The sequence below is a fragment of the Tachypleus tridentatus genome, chromosome 13 (assembly GCF_004210375.1).
Source record: "Tachypleus tridentatus isolate NWPU-2018 chromosome 13, ASM421037v1, whole genome shotgun sequence".
Taxonomy (NCBI): Eukaryota; Metazoa; Arthropoda; class Merostomata; order Xiphosura; family Limulidae; genus Tachypleus; species Tachypleus tridentatus.
The window spans coordinates 196450375-196465827 of NC_134837.1; the positions used below are offsets into that span (position 1 = coordinate 196450375).

General features: G+C 35.3%; 1 long non-coding RNA gene across 1 annotated transcript in view; it reads right to left on the bottom strand.

Annotated features, from left to right (window-relative positions):
• Positions 1 to 758: 758 nt before the first annotated feature.
• LOC143238210 (uncharacterized) overlaps positions 759 to 15453 on the bottom strand; it is a 51071-nt gene continuing 36376 nt past the window's right edge. The window contains exon 3 of the long non-coding RNA XR_013020457.1: positions 759 to 4681. This is a non-coding gene — a long non-coding RNA (uncharacterized LOC143238210). The remainder of the gene's footprint in view (positions 4682 to 15453) is intronic.

The window sequence follows — 15453 nt, forward strand, 5'->3', positions numbered from 1 at the left end:
TAGCTGTAAGTAAAACTGGCCTCCACTGCTTGGGCCTTCTAAACAAATGCTAATACACCTCGTAAGTAGACTGTGGGATCGAATTACCCTGTAAGCTTGCTTAGATTGGTAATTATAACACTGCTGCGTTACAAAACTTGTAATTTAGGCATTCACAGTCGTTTATTTGTTTTTTTCGTTGTTTAGTTAAGGTACAAACCAGGACAATGGCCTGTTCGGGTTTTCGCTACCAAATAGAGTTTTAAGTCCTAAAGCTTACCGCTGAATTTCTCGGGGTCAGCCACAATTGAGCAGAAAATAAAAAAGCAGTTGTCTGCTCGCTTATGGCCTAGGTGGGTAGTGTGTGTTTTATACGAAGGGTTACTTAAGGAAATCATGTTTTAAATCACACAACATGAAAAATAATAATTTCTCGTTGTTGGTATACAATTTTTGCTCAAAGCTACATAAAAGCAACTTGTACATAGTCGACTGGACACTAAATTGAAAGAGAAACGAAAGAGTAGCTATTGAACAGCATCCACCGCTAACTCAAGTCTGATCGAAAATTGAGATTTTAACGTTAACTCTTATGGATTAATAACGACTCCAGGGTGCAAGGCGAGTATTTTGAAACAGAAAGTAAATTATGAGCAGTTGACTGCTTGGACACACCCAGCCAAAATTCATTTATTTTACACAGTATATTATATTGCAGTTCTACAGAGATTGAAAATATTAATCATTCAAGAACCACAATTTTGCTGTTCTTTTGTTTATTAAAAAACAACAATCGAAATTACCAAACCAGGTTGCTATAAGAGTTAAGAATGTCGAAAGTAAAGTATAAATACCAAGCAAAATAATACGTTTAAGAGAAGTTGGTTACATGCTTAAGTTAACGATATGTCAGAACTGATAAACGCAATATTTACTATAGTGACACCTGGAAGCTCCCTTATAGTTGTATTTTAAAAAGAACCATTAAAATGAAATAACAGAAAGACCACAAGGCAATGGAAAATGAATTGTAAGTTATAATTCATAATACTACAAACTAATAAAACATATACAACAGAAAGTGAACTTTAATAAAACTGTGTAAAAACGAATTCGATTTTTTTGTTATACTTTTGTTTATCGTTTATTTATTATTCCTTCTATCGTTTAGTTTATGTATGAATTTTCATTAAACTAAACCACTCACTCATCTTCTGACTGATCACGTTTATTTTCAGTAAATATGGCTATATTACGAAACTGACACCATCTACTCTAGCGGTGACGTACAGATATTATTAGTGTATCAGCTATATTATGTAAATTTATGATCACGTGAGATGTACCCGCGTGACCTGACGCAGTGAATAAATAACCTGCCACAAGCTTCATAAATTCAGTCAAGAGATAATTAGTGAATTATTATAATATAGAAAAGTGAGTTGAATGTATGTTGTTTTTTACTAGTTCCAGTGTTGGAAAGAATTAATATCGACTTTATGTTTTATTTTCTTTATCATTTGTAACACCTTCTGGCTAAACACAGGTTTATTAACTATTTTTGGTAAGAGCTAAAATTTAGTCCAAGAGTTGTTATGGTTTAATAAATTATTTTTTTGTTGAGCTTTGGATCTCGTGGCGTGTTATTTTTTACCGTTACAGAACCCCAACTTTGTAAGGTGAATTTTAATTTTAAAAACCTAACTACTCAAAGCAATTTTAATGTTAAAAAAACACCTTAATATTACAAATTCAATTTCAATAGGCCAGGCATGGCCAAGCGCGTAAGGCGCGCGACTCGTAATCCGAGGTTCGCGCCCGCGTCGCGCTAAACATGCTCGCCCTCCCAGCCGTGGGTGCGTTATAATGTGACGGTCAATCCCACTATTCGTTGGTAAAAGAGTAGCCCAAGAGTTGGCGGTGGGTGGTGATGACTAGCTGCCTTCCCTCTAGTCTTACACTGCTAAATTAGGGACGGCTAGCACAGATAGCCCTCGAGTAGCTTTGTGCGAAATTCCAAAACAAACAAACAATTTCAATAAATTTTATCTTATTAACATTTAAATATTACAAATTAAACACTCCATACTACAACTTCAATTTTTAAAACACTTTAATAGGCTCGTTAAGATGTTTGATTCGCTATCTTCAGGTTGAGAATTCAGTCCCCGTCACCGAACATACTTTTTCAGCTGTGGTGGTGTTATAATGTCATTTGTTATCTCTACTGTTCGTTGGTAAACAGTGGCCTAATTTCAGGTAATGGGAGCAATGTTGATTATCAACCTTCCTTCTACTCTATCACTTCTAATTTAGAAAGGGCTGTGCGCGAAATTTGATAAAGTAACATCCTAACGCTAAGAAATCAATTTTTGTAATGTATTGTAACTAAACGAATTTCGGAAACATTCAAAGATTGATTTGAATAGCATCCAGAAACTATAAAGGCAATGTTTAATTATATTTTTAACAATAGAAGATGTTAAAACTCCTCTAGCCTGAAAAAGAGACATCTACCTTTAGAAAGCTCTAAGGTTATAGTGGATTTTATCATTTTATGTTACGACTTTCTTAACAAGAGTGTTTTTCTGACATCATGAATTTAAAAATATAAGGTGAAGTTTACAAACTCATTAACATTTCAAAATAATCTTTTATAACACCTTACATTACAAATTGAGCTTCTAACAACACCATCTCGTGTAACACGGCACATATTTAATAAGACAAAAGAGTGAGCTTTATACTTGAAACAAGTATTCAACAGTTTGATATATTCTGCTGTCTCATGAGCAAGGGTGTTACGAGCAGGTGTGTGAGTGAGTGTGTGTTTAAGTATATCTAATTATCATATATGGCGAAGCACGTGCGTACGAGCAGCTGGAGCGTCTCAACCAAATATCGATCCGTCAAAGATAACTTAAAAGCAGGCACTTGACTAAAGGTTTATACTAAAGCGTTGCATAACTTGCTATTTGACCATCCGTCATTCTAATTTCCAATTTAGAGAGCTAACATAGTTCACGTAGTTTGTTCTTCTGCAGAAAATAAAGATATTAACTATATGGCTGTAAATGTACAGTTTACGCCAGCAACTACAGTATCTAAACACGCTCCTTTTACTTTTAATACACGACTAAACCGTTAGGAGCCAATTTCCGTTGTTACTAACAGAGGTTTTCTTTTTTGTATTTATTTAACTAGGAGAGCGGATACCAAGCAGTAGGTAATAGTTAACCACCTGGCAAGTGATTACAACTTCCAGCAAAGTTTACTCAGTAGCGAACGAATTATCTTTTAAAACGTACCAGTATAATTTGACATCGAACACCTGTTAAGAACAACACAGCCTATTTGTGACGTCACCGAAGCCAAATTAACAATTAGAAATCAAAAGCTGTTGTTTTTTAAAGTATATAATATTGGTCAATCCTTTATGTAGTCAAAATGCACGTAATCAATTAAACTTAATGAGCTAGCAATGGAAGGAACAACCTTGTCACGCTGGAACAATCCTGCCGCATAGAAAAAACATTCTCATATGGAAAAAGTTTTGCCTCTTGGGAACAATCTCCATAGGTGGAAGCAGTCCTTTCAAACAATTCTCACAGGTAACATGTAGGAGTAGTCCTGATTTTCGGAAATAATTTGCTCATCGCTCAGATTGGAGCGGCCTGGCATGGCCAGGTGGTTAAGGTGCTCGACTCGTAATCTGAAGATTGCGGGTTTGAATCCCCGTCACACCAAACATGCTCGCCCTTTCAGCCGTGGAGGCGTTATAATATTACGGTCAATCCCAATATTCGTTGGTAAAAGAGTAGCCCAAGAGTTGGCGGTAGGTGGTGATAACTAGCTGCCTTCTCTCTAGTCTTATACTGCTAAATTAGGGACGGCTGGCGCAGATAGCCCTGGTGTAGCTTTGCACGAAATTCAATAACAAACAGACGAACAGATTGAAGCAGTTCCGTCTCTCAGTAAAAATCTTATGTGAGAGCAGACTCGTCTCTTTGGAACAATCCTTTTAGGTAAAAGCAGTCTTGTTTTGTGGGAACAATCATTTCAAGTGAAAGCAATCCCCTGTTTTAGAAATAATCCTTTCAGATGAGATAAGCCCTGTCTCTTAGAAACAATCCTTTCAGATGAAAGAAGTCCTGTCATCTTCATGGAGTTTTTTCTATCATGACATATTATTAATTATAGCATTTTTTTCTATTTGCTCTTCGTCATTGGTAAAAACCCGCACGCAATCAAGGAGAGCCTTTAAACAGCGAACGTAAAGAACCCAGGTGCTGTTCAAACTGACAATGATTTTTTTTTTAACAAAGTGCTAACAATGTTTTCAATTATTGTTCACACTGTCAATAAACTGGTCAAACAATATGTATTCTGTATCAAAATATTTTGATCAAAATAAACTACCTACATTGATCAGAACTAAACTTCAACCCTGTAATTAACATAGATAATTTAATATACTAGTCTAACTGGGATTATATGCTGTTACAAATGTTAGATTTGTTATAAGGCTCTTTGCAGTCAACATGTCCAATAGTATCTCAAGGTTCACTCGGTTTAGGAAAATTGTGTTAGTACTAAATCAATGTCCCCCGCTGGTACAGGAGTAAGTCTACGGATTTACAACGCTAAAATCTGGGGTTCGATTTCCCTCGGTGGACTCAGCAGAGAGCCCAATGTGGTTTTGCTGTAAGAAAATACGCAATACTAAATTAATATGTACTAATTTAACAATGCAAAACGATTCTCATAATAATAATAATATACACACACATATATACAACATAAATGAAAATAATACAAATGAAAATATATATGTATCTAAATCATTCTTCCAAAAAGTCTATGTGTGTATATATCCATTTAACTAGTGAACTGTTAGACTGATTGTCACCAAACATGGTATGTGGCCTCAGAGTCCGGGAGAGACACAATAGGATCGGCGTTTACATCTAAATCACAATACTCCCTGGAAGACCTTCTGTCTCCTCTGTATGTTTAAAGAATAAGTTAACTAGCATATACTAAATATCTGTTGCCAACAAAGCAATCTTCTCAACACGTTGCAATGTTTTTAACAGGGGATCTCCAATTTACGATATAATGTCTACAATACTTTTCTCTCTCTCAGTTAGTACTAATAGGTTGAACAGTCGTCAAATGCCACTGCTGGGCGTAGTAGTCGGTAAATCAGTCCCCAAGGAGTTTCATTTTTTTTTCATTTCTTGTAACTTCGAACTACGAATTTTAGCGTTACAAGCTCTCAAGTTTATTGTTGAACCACCGGGGAGTGAGTTAGTATCTCAGTTATTAATCGATCTGCGAACGATATTTAATAAAGTCTAGTACAAAATAAACATAATCAACTGATCGAGAGAGCTTTCCTCCAACTTTCTCAATTTATTACATTGGGGAGGAGGGTAAGTTTTCCGAATAGATTTAAATTTTGGCATTTTTTAGCAACACAATTTCAATAATCGACAGTGAAACTGAAACCAAAAAGATATGGTGATTTCTTATCGCAGGTCTTTCAGGTTGATATTAATATTTAAGTGATGTTGAGAAGTCGTGTCAACGTTTACGAACTACTGTATAACATGCAATAACTTTCAAAGGATTCCGTGTCAGTGTGTACAAAAAAAATTTATATAAAGCGAAAGGCCTCGTAATCAGGGTATTCGATTCGCAATCTGTGGGTCGTGGATTCGAATCCTGTCATGGAATATGATTGCTCTTTCAGCTGTGAGGACGTTATAATATACAACTAATCCCCAAAATTGTTGATGGGTGGTGTTGACTAGCTTCATACTGTCTGGTGTCTCAGTTCCAAATTAGGAAGCTTAGCGCAGATAGTCCAGGAATAATTTTGCGCGAAATTCAAAATACAAGGAAAATCGGTCTGTTTGTTAGTTATTAAAACACAAAGTTACACAACAGTCTATCTGTGGCTTGCCCACCACGAGTACAGAAACACGATTTTTAAATTTATAAGCCCTCAGACTTAATATTGAGACAAAGGGGCTACATAAATGTTTTTTTTAATAAGGCTTATTTTCAAAATCCGGTTACATTTTTTATTAATTACAGTAAACATCTTACTTTTAAATACTCTGGAAAAAACACGCGGCCTTCGTGATGACGAGAAACCTACTCGAAGTAAAAATATATCTCAGGACGCTTGGTTTGGGTATTAAAACTTTTATTAAAATAAAGTAGGGAACAACGTTTTGACCTTCTTAGGTCATCTTCAAGTTAACTGCTATTTTCGGACCAATGATGTATAGGCCCATAGTCATAGAGGTGACGACGGACTTATCAACACATCCTTAACGTAAGGAAGTTGATCAATATTCAGTTCAGACTTAACTACATTTTTATTGTCCACAACTCCTTTAATAAACACAGTTTCTTTTTTTAAGTGAATGAAAAAGTGGATTTAGTGACGAGATATAACATACATCAGAATGTTACGTGTGTTGTAATACCCACTTATTATTGTCATTATTGCATTATTGACTCTAGCCTAATTGTTCTTACCCCACACAGTTTGGGAAATGCTGTAATGGTTGATTATTCGTTGTTGCTTTTTTTTAACCGTTAACAAAATATAGGGTGAACTTTAAAAACAACAGAACACAATTAGGAATCAGTTTATATGTAGTTTATATTCATACAAATATCACACTGAAGTTACGTTACCAAATCTAATCCCTCAGCATGTCTACAGATCAATATATATATATATATAACTAGGTTTATTCTTGCAGTATCTCTAATTCAGTATAAATAATTAGGCCTATTCCTACTGCGTATCAAGAAGACAATATACGTATCTAGGCCTAATTCTGTAGAATGTCTAGAAGTGAATATATGTAACTAGGCCTATTCCTGCAAAATATTAACAAATATTTCTTATATCTACACTCATTTATGTGATCACCAATGTTACCGAAAAGAATCCCTCTCCCCATCAATTAGTCTTGGCTATATTTTGAACCCATAGTTATAGTATTAACTAGGCCTATTATTTAGGCATATATAAAGTCTATATATTTATATTCAGCTATTGGACTAGCAGTATTACATGGAAAAAATATCTCTCAGCTAACCCTAATTAGAAGTATATTATTTAAATTAATAAAAACTACAAAAATCAAACGATGAATATCGATTTCGATAAACAGTTCTTACCAATTTTTTTTATATATTCAGGATTACACTGATTGAATATGGTGTCCATTCCGTTACTCAAAGAATTTAACGTTTCAATTTAAATTAAAATAAATTTTAGTTGCTACAGGTTCTTTAAAAAAGAAAAAAGGTCACTTGTAATAACCACGGCACTTGAAATTCTGTTAGGCAGGATAGGAGTAAATTAATCTATGAGACCTTTTTTCTTTCTTTTTATTCGCTAACTTTTATTCTTACTAACTAAAAAAAAATTGAAAGCTATTTTAAGTGTAGTAGAAAAACTGGAAATGCACAGAAATTAATGTTATTTCTCTTCGCGTCCTTTTTTTTTTGGGGGGGATGTTCAACAATTTTGGCGGGTTTATAGTGATTTCTCTGTACCTTTGATTTTTGGTGGTTTAAACGTGAGAGAAAGCCGTAAAGAAGAGTGGTTGGTTGCCTTCTTGATGATAATTGGAAGAGAAGTATCTTGAAGCTTCGAGCCTGGTGATTGATCAACTAATCACATTAGTAGACCAGAGGCGAGCACACTCCGTGTTAAAGAAGATGCCATAACAGAACCAGAGTTTCTTACATTACAAAATACAGTTAAAGATCACAATTGTGCGTACAATCATTTGCATGCTAATTAACTTCACACACACAGAATTTACAAAATACTCTGTCTACACAGTTCGTAAAACATAAGATGAAAAGTATACAGTTCCTGAGCATTAAACATAGAACTAAAACAGAGAACGTAAACATACGTTGAATGATTTAGGCATGTCACATATAACTACTAATTAATACATTTATTTGTTCCATTCCGTGTGGGGCGCTCGTATACTCGATTTTATTACTCATCATAACTTTTACTAGCCTACCCTCAACCTGAAATCGTTTTAGGTGGAATATAGTAAATTAATCTATGTAACCTTTAGCATCATCAAATATATCATTAGAAGTGGTTTCATCCCCTGAGTTCAAAACTGTAATCAAATCTCAAATCAGTCAAGGGATGATTGAGTTTTTACTTGAAAAACTCAGAGCCGTTCTATCAGCCGCTATGACGCAGCTAAAAACATAAACTGCAATATTCATTTGTTAACAAACCAATACTATTAGAGTATGGTCAAGAATTGAAAAAGGGCACAAACGGCGAAATACATTTGAATTTGGAGGAAGGGGGAAGTTTATTTGAATATTAAGTTGAAAGTTGAGAAAGGGAATCTCTATGTATATATATATGCATGTGATTATTGTAAACAAGGCTCTACTCCTTAAGGGACACTTCGCTATCAGATCAAAAGTTGTGTTCACGTTCATTTAGCGCCATCAATAAAATGACGCTACAATCGTTAGAAAAATCTTTGTTAAATTGTTTGTTGAAGTTAAGCACAAAGTTACACAATGGGTATCGAAACTCGGTTTCTAGCGTTGTAAGTCTACAGACATTCCGGGGAGGAGAAAAACTGAGTACAGCATTTTGTTAAAAGGAAATCAACAAAAATGGTTTGTACTTTAAATATCTACTTCAGAAACACCTTCCTTTGGTAATCTTCTCTTATTCACCCTATTAAACAGCGTGAGTTTTATCAATTCTTGACAGAAACAAGCTTAGATTATATGCGATTTTTACACATCCTGTTTATTAGTCACCTCTAAAGGAATTTAAAGATCGTTAACCTTCTTTCTCCATTACAGCTTATAATTAATGGTCAGCCAAACTAGAAATTTACTTCTTACTGGCAAATAAAGACAAAAACAAGTTACATTTTATTCTTATAAAGTGATTAAATTATAATCCCAACAATAAACACACCTCCCAAAATAAATTCAATATTATTAATCACTCTTCATTAGGAATCTATAAATTCAGCTGATTAATTCCAAATAAAAATGGAGGACAAATTAAATACAGAACACGTACGAAGTTAGAAACTGAAAAAACAAAAAAAACGACCACTAACACGAATTAGGCTAGAATGCAGCTTTCCGATTCTCAGTCGAAAAAAAAACAAAACACTTTATGATCTGTTGTTTGTTTGTTTAGAATTAAGCACAAGTTTACACAATGGGTTATCTGTGCTCTGCCCACCACGGGTATCGAAACCCGGTTTTTAGCGGTATGAGTCTGCAGGAATACCACTATGCCACTGTGAAGCATAATCTCTCTCTCTCTCGGTGTTTAGGTATGATATATATGTTCATACCCTGGAGAGTCAGGTTCTCTCTGACCTCTTCCTCCTCCCCGTACTTATGTGGTCTTGCAGTATTTGATAGTGATAGTTACTTCATTTTTGGGTCAGAGTAAACTGAATATTTCTCCGACCCTTTTCAGGGCAATGTCCATGTATTGTGATACATATAAGGGTATTATTTTGCTCTATCAGCAAGATGTCAAATTTGTTGGTGGTACTTTAAAAAAAAATAAAATTAATTATATGTATATATATATATACATTGTATTTTTTATTTTTTATGTTTAAAATATATATTGACCGGGGAGAGATGTTTAGGACTAACTTCATCATGTATGAGGTACCTATCTAGTTCGCATAGTAATTCTCTTTTCATCCAATTTTTATCGAAGTACGTTATTGTACTATGTAGGAGTCTATCTGGTATGGTTGGTATATTCAAATATTTGTGTATGAATTGAGATGATGTGGTTCTTGGAACTCTGTATGCTGTTGTAAGGAGTGTGTTTTGGATTGTTTGCAGTTTAGTTTTAATTATTTTATTGCCTACAGTTATCCATGCTGGAGCTGCGTAATCTATTACTGGTCTAATATATGCTTTGTAAATTTTTAGTATGTTGTCTGTAAATGCTCCACTGTTCTTGCCATTTAGACTCCTAGCACAGTTGGTTCTTTGCCAGACTTTGTTTTTAATTTCGTTTACATGGTTAATCCAAGTTAATTTGAATCATAGGTTAGACCTAAAAATTTTGCCGATGTGGCAGTCTGAAGTAGTGTACCATTCATATATAATTTTGGCTGTAGTTTTTTGTGTTTTGTCAATTTCGTAAAGACTACGAGTTGTGTTTTTGCTGTGTTTATTTTTATTCTATATTTGTGACAGTATTCACTTATTATTTTTAGTTGCGGTAGTATGTTAGTGGCTGCTATTGTGGGTGTTGCGGCACTTTTCCAGACTGCCACATCATCAGCGAACTGTAAAGAGAATCCATGATTAGGATCCTTCAATAGCATATTGTTTACATACATGATGAAGAGTATAGGGTTAACCATCCTTTCATGAGGGACACCAGCTTCTGAAGTAAAGTACTCAGAAAAGGTACCCTCTACATTCACTCTACACTTTTTATTTTCCAAAAAGTTAGATAGCCAGCAAATAATTCCACGCGGTAGCCCCATTTCATTCATTCGGAACCTTAAACCATCGTGCCATACAGTGTCGAATGCTTTCTCGATATCAAGGAAGCAAGCGACAGTACATTCTTTTTTATTAAAGCTATTTATTATAGTTTCGGTTGATCTAATTAAATAATCTGTTGTTTGTCTGAATTTCCTGAATCCGTTTTGTTCTTCTGGTAATTTTGATGTTATCTCCAAGAATGTGAAGAGTCTATTACTGATTATTCTTTCGAGAAGTTTACCTATACAGCTGGTCAGGTTGATTGGTGGTAGCTATTAGGTTTATTTGCTGCTTTCCTTCCTTTGGAACATTAATATATTAGTGAGCTTCTAGGAAACTGGGATGTATCCTGAGAATAGAGATAGATTAAAAAGTGTTTTTAGGTGGTCAAACAGTTTCGGAGTGCCCTTTTTTAGAAGGATAGCTTGTATTTCATCTTCACTTGGAGATTTGTTTTTTGTGTTTTTATTGCTTCAAGAAGTTCTTGTAGGAATATTTTTTCGTTAGTATCGTGTCTTCATAGTTTTCATGGTTTGTGATGTGTCTTGTGTTTGTGTCAGATATGCTTATTGGGAAAATTGGTTCAAATTGTTTTTTATTGTTCAGTATATGGTTGGTGACTTTGTTGTAGAAATATGTATTTATATCTGGATCAGAATGAGTTTTAAATTATTTTGAAGTTGAGCTTTGAAAGCTTCGGATTTTTCTTTATTTGTGTGTGCTATTGTATTATTGTGTTCGAGTGCAGGATATTTCTTTGCGGCTGTATTATCGTTGGTGAGTCTTTTAAGGTGTGTCCAGAATTTTTTCGGGTCAGTTTTATCGTTTAGTTTTGAGCAGAAGGTGCCCCATTTATCTTGTTTTTGTTGTTTTATTTGTGTTCTGATGTGATTTCTTATATTGTTTATTTGCGTTTTTGTTTCTCTGTCTCTTCTTATCATGAACCGTCTTCTTAATTGTCTTTGTTTTTTGATTAGGGTAATTATTTCGGTATTGGGTTTCCATGTGTTATTTGTTGTTTTATGGTGTTATTTTGGTATTGTTTTCTTGGCTGCTTTCTGAAGGCACTCCGTTACTGTTTTACAGTAGTTATCTAATTTAATATGGGTTTTAACTTCTTTGATAACGTCATTAGATGATAGATTGTCTAATTCCTGTTTATAATTTTGCCAATTTGCTTTACTATGATTAATTTTTTCTTTCCTGAAGGTTATATTTTTAGGGAGGCGAGATCGAAGACGCAATATATTGGTAAGTGGTCACTATCAACATCTTTTCCCACCTGGAATTTTATTAGTTTTTGGCTCATGTTATATGTGTAAAGGCACAGGTCAAGCATGTCTCTGGAGTTAGTGGCATACGCTATGTTGAATAGAGAAATATATTTTGAATCAAAGTTCCCTTGGTTGCAGCCCGCCAACGACGAGTGTCACTGGTAGTTTTTGCATAGTTACAGAGCATTGCAGGAAAGCCGACGGTTCTCTTCGTCACCAATAGTTGTTTTTTTTTTGTTTTTTTAATTTCACGCAAAGCTACTCGAGGGCTATCTGCGCTAGCCGTCCCTAATTTTGCAGTGTAAGACTAGAGGGAAGGCAGCTAGTCATCACCACCCACCGCCAACTCTTGGGCTATTATTTTACCAACGAATAGTGGGATTGACCGTTATATTATAACTCCCCCACGGCTGAAAGAGCGAGCATGTTTGGCGCGACAGGGATGCGAACCCGCGAGCCTCAGATTACGAGTCGCACGCCTCATCACACGTGGCTCGTTACCAATAGTAACAAAAATGGGAATGTAACAACTGGAATAATATAGCATCTAGACACATGTTGCGTTAGAAACTATAAACTTCCATATTTTTCTTATGCTCGCAAATAAACTCGGGGGATATGAACAAAGTAAAGCAATGTATTTACTAGTATCCCCCTGAGTGGTATAGCGATATGTCTGCAGACGTATTACTCTAGAATCCGGGTTTCGATACCCGTGGTGGGCAGAGCACAGATAGTCCATTGTGCAGCTTTGTGCCTAATTAGAAACAAATAAAAATATTACTAATAATGTTTATTCTAATTCTAAGCTACAGTCAATACGAAGAAGTACCGACCATCAATGTAAAAAATACAAGACATTTTTCTATTAGTGAAGGAATTCTATGCCATGATTCTGATTATGAAGTAAATATAAACTGTTGTTCTTCGGCATAATTTCTACTGAAGGATTTTTTTTTTACCCAACACAGTGAGGCCACCGTTATCTCCTCCACTGTTGTACACTTTCCACAGTTCATGAGCTGCGCGTTGGCGATAATTACTGAATGGATCTTGTGAGCCATCCAAAGACATAAAAAATACATGGGAGATGTGTGAAAATAATGCACCACGAGTTTCCATCTGTACACCTACCTCACAGAAGAAGTATCATGCTGACTTCAATGTGAGGTTCGATGCTTTGTTATTTTCTCGCAGTACAGTAGGTACCAAAACTACCAGAGTTTTTGTAGTTTCAGAGAATGACAATAATTTTCACAATAAGCTCTTTTTTTTTTTCCATTTCTGAATGCTACATTCTCAGAAGGATAATTTTGTAGACATTTAAGTGGACGTATGCCTCGTGCAGTGTGGTGACGTACTTTAGTTTTTCACGTGCTAGATGTAGTTTGTGCAGCTTCTAGTTGTTAGTCTTCTTCTGTGTTGTATGAACATACTTCTGGTACTGCTTTTGGAAACTTATTGGAGTGTTACATTTGGAGGTATAAATCCATCGATATGAATTATCATATCCAAGTCAGATTTCTACTCTAGCTACAACAAATAGCTTGCTGGGTTCTTGGATTATTTTCAGGGACAAGTTGTTGATTTTCTCCATAACCTTTAGTATGCAACTGGTAGCTGGTCATGGAGTAGCAAGTTTGTTTCCGTTTAAGTTACGTCATCCCTTGCTTTATTAAAATGATTTATCAGAATACATACCTTTTTCTTAGATAATTTTCTTTTTAAATTTGCGCAAAGCTACTCTAGGGCAATTTGCGTTAGCCGTCCCTAATTTAGCAGGATAAGACTAGAGGGAAGGCAGCTAGTCAGCACCACCCACCGCCAACTCTTGGGATACTCTTTAACCAACGAATAGTAGGATTGAACGTAACATTATAAAGTCCCCACAGCTGAAAGGGCGAGCATGTTTAGTGCAACGGGGATTCGAACCCGCGACCTTCAGATTATAAGTCGCACGCCTTAACCACTTGGCAATGTCGAGCCTTTTCTTAGACAAACAAAATTTTATTACCTTACATGGTTTTATATTCACCGAATAGGAAACTTTGAGTCGAAAATTACTATAACGTAACTTTCCCATGAGAATTGATTATACACGTGATCTGCATTTGCAAATCACTCAATATCAATCACAAAGAAACTGAGACGCTTATAATTTATGTAGCTTTGAAGTGATGTATGCTATTTTTTTATTTTTTTTTGCTTACTGTATTCAGGGGTATATGTTATAACTAGGTTCCAGATAATCACAATTATTTATTCTTAGAACTTTAGGTTGTGTTTCAAGAAATCATAAGTATCTACTCTTAGAACATTTACTTGGATTCCAAGAAATCATAAGTATCTACTCTTAGATCTTTTAGTTGGGTTCCAAAAAATTATAAGCATTTACTCCTAGAACTTATAGTTGGGTTTCAAGAAATCGGGGTCAGGCATGGCAAAGTGGTTAGGGCGCTCCACTCGCAATATGAGGATTGCAGGTTCGAATTCCCGTCACACCAAACGTGCTCGCCCTTTCAGCCGTGGGAACATTATAATGTAACGGTCAATCTCACTATTCGTTGGTAAAAGAGTAGCCCAAGAATTGGCGGCGGGTGGAGATGACTAGCTGCCTTCTCTTTAGTCTTACACTGGTAAATTAGAGACGGCTAGCGCAGATAGCTCTCGTGTAGCTTTGGGCGAAATTCAAAAACAAACCAAGATATCATAACTATTTACTCAGAGAACGTTTAGTTGGGTTCTAAGTAATCTATATTTTGTGTATTTACCTCCGTTTTCTTACATACATTGCAAATAAGACAGTGAAATAACTGTGTAAAATTGCAAATGAATTGTGAAAAACGTTGGGGTATAAATTTTCCTTCCCTTCACCATTTTAAATATAATATAACATCGTCATGTTTACTTCCATTCGTAATTTTAAATGTATTGTTAACAAGTGTACTTCCATTCTTCATTTCAAATGTTACCCCCAGTGGCTCAGAAATAAGACTGGAGGCTAAAAACCGAGTTTTGATATCCGTGATGATAACAGCACCGATTTTATAGCTTAACAACAAACAAAGAAAATAATTTAAAATCTATAATTGACAAGTTCTCTTCCTTGTTTTAAATATGATATTGCCAACGACTTGTCAGTTTGAAATCACAAACCTCACAATATGGTATTATTTGTACCTTCATTTTAGTGCGGTATGCTACTTGGAATTCTGTTATAACACTAAATCTAAACCATCTCTTTTCTGGAATCTGTTTGTGCTTGTCTTTTTCTTGAAAGGACAAAATGGCATTCCATAAGCACGTGGATCTAGTCGTTACGCAGACAACGTGACGTTTTTATTGCGGGACGCAAGCACTTTGAAGTTAAACGGTTCCATTTTCTGTGGAAGTTTCTGAGGGTGAGAGGCCCTCGTTTGTGTTTGGATCTTCTAAATAACATACGAGCATGTGGTACTTACAACCACGTGACCTAAGGGCCGCTGTATAATGATCTCTTTTAAAAACAAGGTTGTACAGCCAGAAGCTGTTTATAAACACCTGGACGACCAGCATAGTCGGTACAGCTGGTGTGGAGAAACGTATGACGAAAAGGTGAAAAATACATATATATACGTGTGTGTGTATCAAG